Source organism: Apodemus sylvaticus, chromosome 15 (assembly GCF_947179515.1).
Source record: "Apodemus sylvaticus chromosome 15, mApoSyl1.1, whole genome shotgun sequence".
Classification (NCBI taxonomy): domain Eukaryota; kingdom Metazoa; phylum Chordata; class Mammalia; order Rodentia; family Muridae; genus Apodemus; species Apodemus sylvaticus.
Window position 1 is genome coordinate 62,222,329 of NC_067486.1, and position 13,284 is coordinate 62,235,612.

The 13,284-nt window shown below is 44.7% G+C and overlaps 1 non-coding gene across 1 annotated transcript; it reads right to left on the minus strand.

The window, feature by feature from the left end:
* Positions 1 to 12,755: 12,755 nt before the first annotated feature.
* LOC127666435 (U6 spliceosomal RNA) lies at positions 12,756 to 12,862 on the minus strand. The gene has a single exon (XR_007973629.1). It is a non-coding gene; the product is annotated as a U6 spliceosomal RNA (small nuclear RNA).
* Between the last annotated feature and the right edge of the window lie 422 nt (positions 12,863 to 13,284).

Genomic DNA, 13,284 nt, shown 5'->3' on the forward strand with positions numbered 1-13,284 from the left:
ATATATGCACATGAATTAAGTGTCCACCAAAGTCCAAGGTGTCAGATGCCCCAAGAACGGGGTCACAGGTAGCTGTGAGCCACCTGAACTGGGTGCTGGGAATTGAACTCAGGTCCTCAGGAAGAGCAGCATGTACTTTTAACCACTGAGCCATCTCTCCAGCCCAAGTCTCTCTGACTTCTTTAGTGAAAAGAAAACAAAGACCTTCCTGGCTTTCTGACTTTGAATCACTTCCAGGGAGCTGAAGTGAGAGTCCTTCACGATACAGGAACAGACACATTCCCAAAGAGCAAAGGACAAATAGCTCCTAAAGAGCTGCACATCAGAGGGAAGATTGGGTAAAGCACCTTAGGAAAAACAGCAGAGAAGTGAACCACCTCGTCTACGTAGGTTAAGGCTGACAGCCAGATGATTCAGAAATAACTGATACATGATGGAACGTAGGCACTTGGGTGTTATGGTTTGGGTGAGTGTTGTGTGTTAAAGGTATAGTCACAAGCCCATGCTTCTGTATGAAGGGAGTGAACCCTTTAAGATGTGTAGCCTGCTGAGTGGGCTAGCCCAGGCCTGCAGACCCAGCCAACAGGGAGGCTTAGCAGAAGATAGAAAGTTCAAAACACTCTCGGGCTACAGAGCCCTGTAGCCTAATGAAAGGAGGCTGGGACTTGGAGGGGCTCCCTTAAAGGAGGGGCTGGGACTCAGAGGGGCTCCCTTAAAGGAGAGGCTGGGACTCCGGCTCCTTTCTTCACCTGAGCTTCCCAGCTGCTTTGCTGTTCAAAGGCCTTCTCAGCCTAATGTTCCTACCGTGACAAACTGTGTTACCACTTACCTGAAGCCGTAAGACCCAGTCACTCAGGACTGAAACTGCCTGAACCCTGGGTCACTTTAAACCTTTCCTCCTCTATCTGAGGTTCTGATTGACCTCAGATGCTTGTAATAGCATCAGAAAACTAACACAATGGGGATTCCACTTACACATAATTATTTAATTGTTATTATTTAAAACACAGTATGTGCAATAGTGTAAGATTAATACCAACCGGCACTTTTACCTCTAACATCAACTGACATAGTCTTACCTGGAGACAACTACTGTTCCCAATACAGAGATACAACTCTGTTTCCTTACAGAGATGTCTACAAATCTGAAAACTGGAGGTGAGATAAGTCACGACTGTAATATAATGGATGTTGTGTGTCGCATGTCCTTTAACTGCAAATATCTTTGAAATCGTCCTCAACAGTTAGCATAGTTTTCTATGGTGCAATTACTAATTTCTGCTTACCTGATATGCTGGATATTTTTATGTCGACTTGACACAAACTAGAGTCATTTGGAAGAGGGAACGTCAGTTGAGAAGATGCTCCCACTAGAGATTGGCCTACGGGCAAGCCTGTAGTGGATTTTCTCGATTAACAAGGGCGTGGAAGGACTCAGTTCACCGTGGGTGGTGCCCACAGGTTCAGGCTGAGGAAGCCTTGAGGAGCAAGCCAGTGAGCAGCACCCCTCCACGGTCTCAGCTTCAGTTCTCTTTACAGGCAACCTATGGAGGCATTTTCTTAACCGAGGCTCCTTGTCCCAGCTTGTGTCAAGGTGATCAAAAACTAAGCAGCACAGCAATTATGCTTAATATAAGGTACCAGGAGGGGTTATTTTAAAAAAAGAAAGAGTAAACAAGTCCTTTTTACCAAAAAATGGGGAAGAGGATGCTAGAGAGACGGCTCAGCAGTTAAGAGCACAGGTGTACTTGCAGAGGACCTGGATTCTAGTTCCATCACTGACAAGATAGTCTACAATAATCTGTAACTCCAGTTCTAGGGGATCTGTTTGATGCCATCTTCACTAGGCATGCACAGACAGACAGGTAGACAGACAGACAGACAGGCACACATACAGACAGACACACACAAACACACACACACACATACACACACACACAGGTACACATGTGCAGGCAGGAAAAACACTAATCCACATGAAAAGGAAAATAATAAATCTTTATTTTAAAAGAAAGTTGGGGAGAGTAAAACTGCAAGGGATGGGTCTGGGAGATGATGGTACATGCCTTTTATCCCAGTGGAGACAGGAGGATCTCTGTGTTTGAGGATAGCCTGGATTACAAAGTGAGTACCAGGACAGCCAAGGCTATACAGTTAAACCCTGTCTCGAAAAATGAAAGTAAATAAAAAAATAATAATAATAATAAAAGGTAGGGGAGACAGCCGGGCAGTGGTGGCACACGCCTTTAATCCCAGCACTTGGGAGGCAGAGGCAGGTAGATTTCTGAGTTCGAGGCCAACCTGGTCTACAGAGTGAGTTCCAGGACAGCTGGAGCTACACAGAGAAACCCTGTCTCAAAAAAAAAAAAAAAAAAAAAAAGTTAGGGGAGAGTAAAAATGTAAGGGGTGGGTCTGGGAGGAGTCAGGGGAATGAATATAATCAAAATAAGTTGTACAAAAATTTTCAAAGAATTAATAAAAGCATTATAGTAAAAATGTATCAGGAGATAATACTCCCTATTTATCAAATTAGCTCAAACAAAAACTAACCTGTTTACTAAAGGGCTAGTTCTCTCTAGCCCTTTAGTGGTTACTGTGACAGTATCCTGGCATTAGCAGCTTAAAGGAGGAGTAATGTCTTTTTGGCTCACAACTGTTGGGAAATGCAGTCCTTAGTCCATCATGATAGGGAAAGCATGGTGGCAGTGGCCGGAGAATCTCCTGGCTGCGGGGAAAATGGAGTGGGAAGGGGTGTATTAATTACTTCCCTGTTGGCTGGGATAAAATACCGCAATCAAGGCAATTTATAAAAGGAAGTCTTTGGAATTACAAATCCAAAGGGATAACAGTCCACCATCACTGCAATAGGTAGGCCTGACAGCTAAGGTAAGGATCTGAGCACTCATCTCAAAGTAGCATCATCTTAAAGATGCATGGAACAGAGAGAGAAACTCTCAAGGCCTGCCAACAGTTTCTCCAGCCCTTAGGGATGGGGGTTGATGGAGACCCTTTCAGAGCTGAGTGTTCTAAGGTCTCTTCTTTGTTCTGAATGTTTAGTGTTGTGATTATTATGTGCCTAGCTCAATCCAGTCTATTTGGTGCTCTGTGTGCTTTTTGTACCTTAATAAGCATCTCATTCTTTAGGTTAGAAATGTTCTTCTATGATTCTGTTGACAACATTTTCTTTGACTTTGACCTTTGTTTGTTTCAGATTTATTTATTTTACTTATATGAGTGCATTATAGCTGTCTTCAGACACGCCAGAAGAGGGCATTGGATCCTATTACAGATGGTTGTGAGCCACCATGTGGTTGCTGGGATTTGAACTCAGGACCTTTGGAAGAGGAGTCAGTGCTCTTAACCACTGAGCCATCTCTCCAGCCCGTTGACCTATGTCTCTTCTCCTTCCTCTATTCCTGTTATTCTTGCATATATTTAACATTTTGGTTTTACCGATGGTTTTTTACCGATGTTTTTTTTTTTTTTTTACCGATTTTTTTTCTTGGCTTTTTGGATTTGTTTTTTTCGAGACGGGGTTTCTCTGTGTAGCCCTGGCTGTCCTGGAACTCACTCTGTAGACCAGGCTGGCTTGGAACTCAGAAATCCACCTGCCTCTGCCTCCCAAGTGCTGGGATTACAGGCGTGCGCCGCCACCACCACCCAGCTTTTACCGATGTTTTAAATTCTTCCATCGAGTCTTCAGTGTCTGAGAGTCTTCCATCTCTGGCATCCTATCAATGAGGCTTGCTTGCCTCTGTGGTTCCTCAATTTATCATGGCCAGATCTCTTTCAGTTTTGGTTTTCTTTATTGAATCTATTTCGACACTCAGGTCTTGGACTATTTTATTCACTTCCTTCTTCTGTTTATGTTTTCATAGATTTCTTTAAGATTCATCTCTATGGATATCTGTTGTATTCACAAAGACTGTGCGAAGGTCTTTGTCTTGTGCCTCAGCTATGTTGCAGTTCTCAGGGAGGTAGATTGTTCTGCCTATTATTGATCCTGTTGTTATGCTGACATCTAGGTTTGGGAAGAGCGTAATTAATTCTAGGTGCTGATATCTAGTCTTTGTTGGGTGCCTGTTCATCTTTTCTTTGGTTCCTGCTTCCCTCTCAGGTTCTTAGGAGGGTGTAAGGACAGTGTGACAGTGTGACCGTGTGACAGTGAGTTACTCTCTGGCAGGAAATTCTGGGACCCTGCTGGGACTTCTAGGTATTGGGAGCGGGACACTTAGGAATGAGGTTGGGAGGCTCAGGGGATCCTCAGGAAGGAGGGAAGCCGGACGTTGCCATGGCCGCTAGAATCTGCTTAGACTCTCCCCCCTGGGAAGGAAGCAGAGAGCAGGGCACCACAGGTATTCTGCCTCAGAGGCGGGGATGAGGTTGGGGATTATGGAGGGGGTGGGTGTGTGTGAAGATCTGAAGCTCTCCGACTTGCTTTGCTGGCTTACTTAACTTCGGCAGGCCTGGCTGGTGGGTTTTCAGGGAATGCCTGCTGGAGCTGGGATAGAGCAGTGAGTGGGGAGGAAGGTGGGAGAAGAAGCTCTGTGAGATTAGTTGGAGACGGAGGCATAGAGGAAAGGGGAGGCTGAAACAGGTGGTCACTACAGAACTGGGAGTGAATCCTGGAGGATTCGATTGAAGGAGAGGAGGGGAGGTGAAGATCTACAGTTAGCCTACCAAGCTTCCCTGACAGGGGCGGTGGTAATGATGACGCAGATGAAGATTAATAAGGTAGGATAGTCATTTGGGACAACGGTCTGGTACCAGGATATCTGGGTTTAAATTCTTGCTTTGACATACAACATTGAATGTGTGTCAGCACACTATGGTTAAACGTGACAGTAATGGCACATCCCTCAGAGGCATGTTGGGAAGTTTAAATGAGTTAAGGGCTTAGAATTGTTCTGGGATGGCAAGTGCGTAACTGCTGGCCAGCATGAATGCCTGTGCGCACAGAGAACGGTGCCAGACGACAGAAAATGTAAACAGAGCAGACATAGAAACGGTTCCTAGCCTCTCAAAGCTCACAGAGCACAGGCTCTGCCCCTCGGGCAGGCGTGGGACGAGAAAGCATGTTCAGAAAAATGCCTGACTCAATTTTTTTATTTTTGCTCTCGAGAAGCTTCTCAAGCATCCTAAATGATGGCTTTGGGTCTCTGTTTCTTCTTGGGTAAACTAGTTGTTGACAGGCGCTGCCTACGTGCCTAGGCACCTTAAGGATCTGCTAAATATATGTCTACTTTGCTTCTGAGGTGAAACAGTAAGGCTCCTCATTTCTTGGCAGCAACATCGGCCTCAAATCCACGCATGCGTCTTCCTTAGAGCCACAGACTTGCTCTGACTGCAAAACTCACCTGCAGCCGCCAAGTAGCGTGCTTCCTTGCTCCGTTCAGGACTCAGCAACAAACTGCGTCTGCCCTGGCAGATCTCCTCTATGGCCAGACTTAACATTGTAGTTCCTGTCTTACAGAACTCTCTATTCTCTGTCTGGTCCCCTTTTAGCAGGGTCTGGCATTTAGACAGAAGTCACCGTTCCCTCCGGCTTGAAGAAAGTTCCTGCTTGCTAAGGAGGAAGTCCTTCTTTACTCTGGCAAGGGAAACCGTGGCTCTAACCTCTAACTGAGGTGCCCCTTAACTTGTCCAGGTTAGTGCGGGCCTCTCGGCTCCCCCAGTCCCTGCTCGCAAGCCCCACGCCAACTCTCAAACCCCTTTTCAATGGTTCCCACTTAGCCGTAGAAATCTTTCCCCTTTAAGCTTTTTCCTGCTTTCCCTGTAGACAGCCTTGGCAGTTTGGAATAAATTTACTTTTTCACCCACGGAGCGGATATTTTGGTTTCTTCACTTCTCCCATTTCATTCATTCTCCTTTCCTGATTTATTACTCTCCATTGCACTTTCTAAATGATTGATTTGTTTATTACCACTCCTTATTAATAGAACATGAGACATACACACACACACACATCTGTGTGTGTGTGTGTGTGTGTGTGTGTGTGTGTAGACTGGCTTGTGCTATATAATTTTGTATGTATGTATTTGGGTTTTTGTTTTTGTTTGTTTGCTTGTTTTTTTGGTTCTTTTTTGAGACAGGATTTCTCTGTGTAGCCCTGGCTGTCCTGGAACCCACTCTGTAGAGCAGGTTGGATTCAAACTCAGAAATCCTCCTGCCTCTGCCTCCCGAGTGCTGGGATAAAAGGTGTGCACCACCACTGCCTGGCTTTGTTTTTAATCTTTTTTTTTTCATTTTTCTTTTCTTTTCTTTTCTCTTTCTTTTCTCTTTCTTTTCTCTTTCTTTTCTCTTTCTTTCTTTCTTTCTTTCTTTCTTTCTTTCTTTCTTTCTTTCTTTCTTTCTTTCTTTTTTTCTTTGAGACAGAATCTCTTTATCTCATATCTCTGGTTGTCCTGGAACTCGAGTGTTGGGCAGGCTGGCCATAAATTCACAGAGACCCACCTGTCTCTACTTCCAGAGTGCTAGAACTAAAGATATGTGCCCCCACACTCTGCCTATAATCTCAGCACTAAGGATCTCACCAGTGTGAGTCTAGCCTGGGCTACTGGATGTTAGATAGCCTGTCCCTTTTATTATTTCTGGATTCTCAATACTTATAATAATGTCCAGAACTTTGTACGTTTTTAATAAATATTTGTTGAATAAATTACCACTGATAAAAGTTGACATATTTTGAATTTTCTTTTTTCCCCATTATTAAATGTTTAGATAAGGTCTCACTCTATGAACTATGCAGTTCTGACTGGCCTGGAACTTAGTAAGTAGTCCAGGATGGCCTCGAATTCACAGATCCGTCCTCTGCCTCCCGAGGGCGGGGATTAAGGGTGGGGAGCCACTATGCAGGGCTTCGTTCTGAATTTTCTCGTTGGATGCTTTCTAAGTGGTTGGTACATCTCGGATGTGTTCTCTTGCTGCTGTGTGCAATCTTTCTCATTTTTAGCAGGTATGTCGATGGTCAAAGTAAGTTTGTTACACGAATTCTTTTCCTCAGCCGGGCGGTGGTGGTGCACGCCTGTAATCCCAGCACTCTGGGAGGCAGAGGCATGCGGATTTCTGAGTTTGAGGCCAGCCTGGTCTACAGAGTGAGATTCAGGACAGCCAGGGCTACATAGAGAAACCCTGTCTCGAAAAAACAAAGTCCAAAAACCAAAACCAAAACCAAACAAACAAAAAAAGAATTCTTTTCCTCATTAGTAGGCATTGTATAATTTCTGATTCGAAACTACATGTCATAAACAACATGTCTGTCTTCATAGTCAGACTCCTGGGCTTGGGACCGGGAGAAGAAGGAGAGATCTGTCATGCTGGGAGAGTATGGAACTGAGGAGAGACACCATGTCTGAGAACACTGCAGGACAGAGAGACATGGCCGCATGTGAAGGAGCTGGGAGAGCGAGGCCCAGTTGGGCAGCCCTCTGGGTCCAGAGCAGCCTAGATAGGACAGAGAATTAGTAAGTAATAACTTGGGATTAACTATGTGAAGGCTCCGCAATGGCCCAGCTATTAAGCTGGTTATGGCATATCAAAATATAAAGGCTGCATGTGTGTCTTTCATTAAGGAACACTATGCATTGAGGTGGGTAGCCGACCCACTGCTGAGATGTAGTAATTTTAAAATATTACAAATTTTATTTATTTTGAATATTAAGCTTTTTTCTATTATATTGGTAGTACGTGTCTTCTGTTGCTTATACTTTAGTGATAATCACCTTCATTTTCTCTTCCCAGCGTTTCCCATGTTGTGCCCATTTCAAGAGCCCCCAAAGACCACCAAGGAACCTATTCCAATACACTCGCACAAGGGTCTTCTCGAACTCTGGCCACACCATCTTCGTCCATGATGCAACAAGATGGGAGGGTGAAGTCCCGAGCCCAGTTCCAAGCAAGCATTTATAGAAGCAAGCAAACGAGTGGGGGCGGGGGAGGGTGTTCCAGTGTGGCACACATTGATTGGGGGAGGGGCTATTATGGAATTTGTTACCCTTCAAAATGATTGGCTGGTGCTGGGAGCCAAACCATAAACTTTCATAAATATCTATAGGTGCAACTGTAACTTCTGCTTTTCTCCTGATTGGTGGTTGTTAAGGAGCAATCTCCATCTGGATACCAGTGCTAGGTGTGGACCTGGTGGTTAACTGGAGTTCAGCCTTAGGTCGGGTTCTCTAAGAAAGAGCCTGAACCCAAGACGGAGTTGGTCTGGTTTCTCACTGGTATCATCTCAGAAACGTGTGAGTTTGCACAGCCAACGTCAAGGTCTCAGGAAGCCTACTTCTTTCTGTTGTCAATGAACTTTGAAGACTTATCTGCTCCTGTATGCATATGTGCACATGAGTTCGGAGGCCTATGGAGGCCGGAAGCATCAAATTCTCCTGAGCTGGAGTTCCTGGCAGTTGTAAGCCATCTGTTGTGGGTGCTGGGAACTAAACTCAGGTCTCCCACAAGGGCAGTGTACGCTTTTAATCACTGAGCCATCCTTTTAGCCCCATATTCAACATATCCCTTCTATTCGATTTTGTTAATTTCACTTGATTGCAAAATGTTTGTAAACTCTTTAAAATGATTTCACAATCGCTAGTTCATTTTAAAAACTGGGCCCTTTTCTTCCCCTATTCTGTTAAATTAATCTATTGCAGAAAGCATCTATTGGTATTGTCCTGTCTGACAAGTCAGTATCCTGTTAGAACTGAAGACCGTCCTTGAAGCCCAGCCCAGTCGAGGTGTAAGCTTTTATCCATCTTTCCCCAAGAGGGGAAACCCGTGCTCCATACTTGCCAAGAACGAACAGATGGTCTTGAACCGAGTCTCCGCCACAGATGGTATCACTCAACTTTGGATCCATTTGCTACTATGCCCCGCCCAGCAGACTGATGTACACTCAATATGCCTAGATAAACAGGGATATCGTTTTAAGATGGCTGGCTCGTTTCCATGCCTCAGCTAAGGGAGGTTAGGCTGTGGGCTGGGAACTGTTTCCATGAAATGGTAACATTGTATCAATTGAGGGGAGGTTAGTCTGTGGGCTGGGAGCTGTATCCACGAAATGGTGACATTTAAAGCCAACAAAGCCAGGAAGAGACTTAAAGTTCTTCTAGTCTTCACTTTTTGCCCACTCTAAATTTAAGAGAGCAGGGGAATGGGGACAGCCTACTGAGATTCAAGTATAGATAAGGTAAATCATTCAAAATATAATGCAGAGCACCACACAAGCAGTAGGTCAAGACTAGATAGATAAGTGCACTATATCAGGGCATGCTGCAGCATCAAGACCCTGAGGTGGGCTAGGACAAGGAGACAGGGAGATTACAGGCACATGAAAAGGAGACTGACTGGAGCCTATCACCCCCTGGAAAGCAAGAACTCCAGCACAAATAATGTTTGTTATAATGACTACAGACAGAGTTAATATTCCTTTCTTAGATATGTATATTTATGTTAGAATAACAATGACCCAGGCTTAAGACCTAAATGCGTATACCTCCCCAGGACCATCACCTGGGGAGTGTCCCAGTGGGTTTTGTTTGGTTACAGACCCCGGGATAAGAAGCTGAGATGCGTATTTACATATCAAAGCTGACCTGACCTCCAGGTTCTCCCAGCATCCCTCACTCCCTAGCTGGCATACCCTGCCCCCAACTCTGAACTCTACAGCCCTCTGACTGGGCTGCCCTTCCCCCATAGGCTCTTCCCTATGCAATCCAGACATCTTGGTCTCCTGGCGCACTCCTGCTCCCTCTCTCTCTCTGTCTCTGTCTCTCTCTCTCTCTCTCTCTCTCTCTCTCTGTCTCTCTCTCCCCACACACACTCTTCTCCCCTCTCCCTTCTCATGGCGACTTTCCTGGCCTCAGACCTTGGGGCCAGTGAACTCACCTGAGAGCAACTTCTCAGTAAACCTGCATTTAATATAATCTAATATGATTTGAATTGCCTCATATCACTGGGAGGGAAATACTTATTAGGCTAAACTTCTTTACCCATCATAATTTTTTATTGATTATTAGAGAATTTCACATCTGCCATCCGATTACATTCTCTTCCCAGGTCCACCCTACCCCTCTGTCATCCCCCTCAAAAAAAAAAGTTTAATTCGTGTTGTCTATATACTCACTACAACACGGTCACATTCCCAGCAGCTAGCCCTTTAACGAAAACTGAGTCTTTCCCTACCCGCATCCCTGACAGAAGCCCTCAATTGTGGAGAGCTACACTTGAGCATCCTCATTACAATTTTAAAAAGGTTTCTTCCATGGTTTCCTGTCTAGACTGTTACTTTGGTGGGGGTGGGGTGGGACAGGGGTTGTCACCGAAGTCTTCTAGGTACCTCTTTCTCAACTGAGTCTGTAGTCATCAGTTTTGTCATCGGTGTCACTCAAAAGTAGCTTCCTTGTCCTCTACGGTCAACAGGAGCACAGACCATGAACTTCCATGGTTTCTGCCAATTGCATGAATCTCAGACGTCAACCCGGCATCACACACATCCGCATCCACGCGGCCCCTGCTAGCAGCATGGCCCGTGGACCTCGTCATGGTCTTAGGCATTAGCACAGACGGTGGACATCCTCGTGACCCTCAGTGGTGACACTGGTCACAGACATCAACAAGGACCCAGACATGACCCTTGGCGCAATATGGATCTTGGACATTAGCATGGCCTCAGTGGCTTGCATAGGCCACCACATCTGATCAATTGTGATCTTCTCAGGTGCCTCCCAGTAACCGTATTTACTCCCAAAATTCCATAGATGGGGGGGGGGGGCAATGAGCTGTGACCTTCCCTTGGGAACACGTATTCTGTTACAGAGCGTGAGAGACCCTCACCTACGCTCTCCCAACATTTTCCTTACTCCTAAGTGTGCTGCTTAAGCTTTATACTAAAATATTTATAATAAAATCTCCAACCCTGCTTTATAAACTGGCTAGCCCTGAAATTCTTTTCAGCGCATGTGCCTTGAATCCCTGTTTGGCCTGAGTCAAGTGCTCTGAAGCTCTGTGGGAACCTCTCAGGGTGCTCCTTGTGAGGTGGAGGCCGTGTCTCCTTTACCTATATCCACAGATGCTGGCAGACTTTACGCTGCCACCGCCTGCCTGAGACTCGCAGTGAATGTTAGGTCTGTGCCCAGGTCTTGCTAGACATCTACGACTCCTGCTTGTGTGTCGAGATCAGCTCCAGAATATGCTGACTGTAAATATGTAGGGAAAGGGCTTTCCTTCCTGCAGCTTGGGCAGGCAAGGACTCAAGAAACAAGATGAAAGAGATTCCTACATAAAAGGTGAACACAAGTAGCCAGGCATGGTGGCTCACGCCTGTAATCCCAGTACTTGGTAGGCAGAGGCAGGCGGATTTCTGAGTTCAAGGCCAGCCTGGTCTACAGAGTGAGTCCCAGGACAGCCAGGGCTACACAGAGAAACCCTGTCTCGAAAAACATAATTAGGACAAACATAAAATATGTAAGTTCTGTTCTTGGAAGGGGTTTCCTGAAAGTTGACTTTGTTTTTCTCACCTGTCCACCTTCACCCACCCACCTGCCTGCCCACCCGCCCACCCTTTGTGTCACCCTTATTAACCAATGCTTGCTTTCCTTCAGTCCTAAGGTGAGAAAAGAGCATTCCCTTTTCTCTCTGTCTCTCTCTCTGAATGTCCCAGGCAGAAATTCAAGGGTCTTGTACACTTTAAATATGCAGATTTTGTAGGCAACCTTGTTTGTGCCCCTGAAGGCCAGTGCCTGAATTTCACACAGTCCAGCTCTAAGCTGTAAGACCTTAATTTGGAATAAAAAAAAAAAAAAGACCTTAATTTGTTTTTCCCCTACCACATCAATATGCAGATGGATCCTAGGAAAGTAAAGTAGGCTATAGAGGCAAGGGTAGGAGGCTTAGTCCCTGGAGTCTGGAGGGATGACTCCTCACATCCTCACAGTGTGTGTGTGTGTGTGTGTGTGTGTGTGTGTGTATTCTGAGGATACAGCACAGTCCTTCCCAGAGAAGGAGGAGGGGACAGGGAGGGGAAGGGAAGGGGGGGGGGGTAGAGAGAGAGGAAGGAAGGAAGGAAGGAAGGAAGGAAGGAAGGAAGGAAGGAAGGAAGGAAGGAAGGAAACCCAGGCGCAACCAAAGGGCATTTAATTCCTGTTCCTGCCATTAATGGCACCCCATAACAGGTAGATAACTTTGAAGTGTTATTATCTTTCTATTACTCTTAAACTGACTGAAATGATTCTTGGCACTCTGTTAAAGAGCAACAAAAGCTACAACCAACCAGCTGGATTGAAAACATTCTAACAGACCAGGTGTGGTGGCACATGTCTTTAATCCAGGCACTCTATGAGTCTGAAAACAACCTAACCTATATACTAACACAGACTTACTGATATGCACAAAACCTGTTGGACTATCGATGAACTCAACATTCAGGTGACCAAAACCTTTAAACTGTTTATGAATATGATTTAATGTAAAATCGAGGGAAGTGTTCATGTATGAAACTGTGAAAGACCAAAATTTACTAAATTAAAAATGAAAATGTTTTAGGGGGCTGGAGAGGTAGCTCAGCGGTTAAGAGCACTGACTGCTCTTCCAGAGGTCCTGAGTTCAGTTCCCAGCAACCTTATGGTGGCTCACAACCATCTGTAATGGGATCTGATGCCCTCTTCTTTTTTTCTTTTTCTTTTTTATTATTATTATTTTTTTGATGTTTCTTTTTTTTATTCGATATATTTTTATTTACATTTCAAATGATTTCCCATTTTCTAAAAAATATGGAACGCTTCACGAATTTGCGCGTCATCCTTGCGCAGGGGCCATGCTAATCTTCTCTGTATCGTTCCAATTTTAGTATATGTGCTGCCGAAGCGAGCACCTGATGCCCTCTTCTGATTTGTTGTAAGACAAATACATTTTACTCATATATATAAAATAAACAAATCTTTAAAACAAACAAGCAAAACTGAATATATTTTAATATTTTAAAATATAAGCTGCAAATTTTTCATGTTTTTTCTTTTTTCTTTTTCTTTTCTTTTCTTTCTTTCTTTTTTTTTTTTTAACCTCCAAACTGTGTTTCCCACTCAGATTCGTGGTAACAAAGGGAAGTCTTAAAAGTCTAGCCAAAACTGGGCAGGGAAGGAAACTTAGGCAAGACAACAACTTCTCTGTCAGGGGTCAGGAGGTCTCAGGTACAGAATTAAATAAAGGAGGCTATGTCTGTAAAGGGAGGAATATTCAATTTTTTTCTGGAATTTGGAGATTTTTTCAGGCACTTGAGTACCCCTCTTTCTCTCT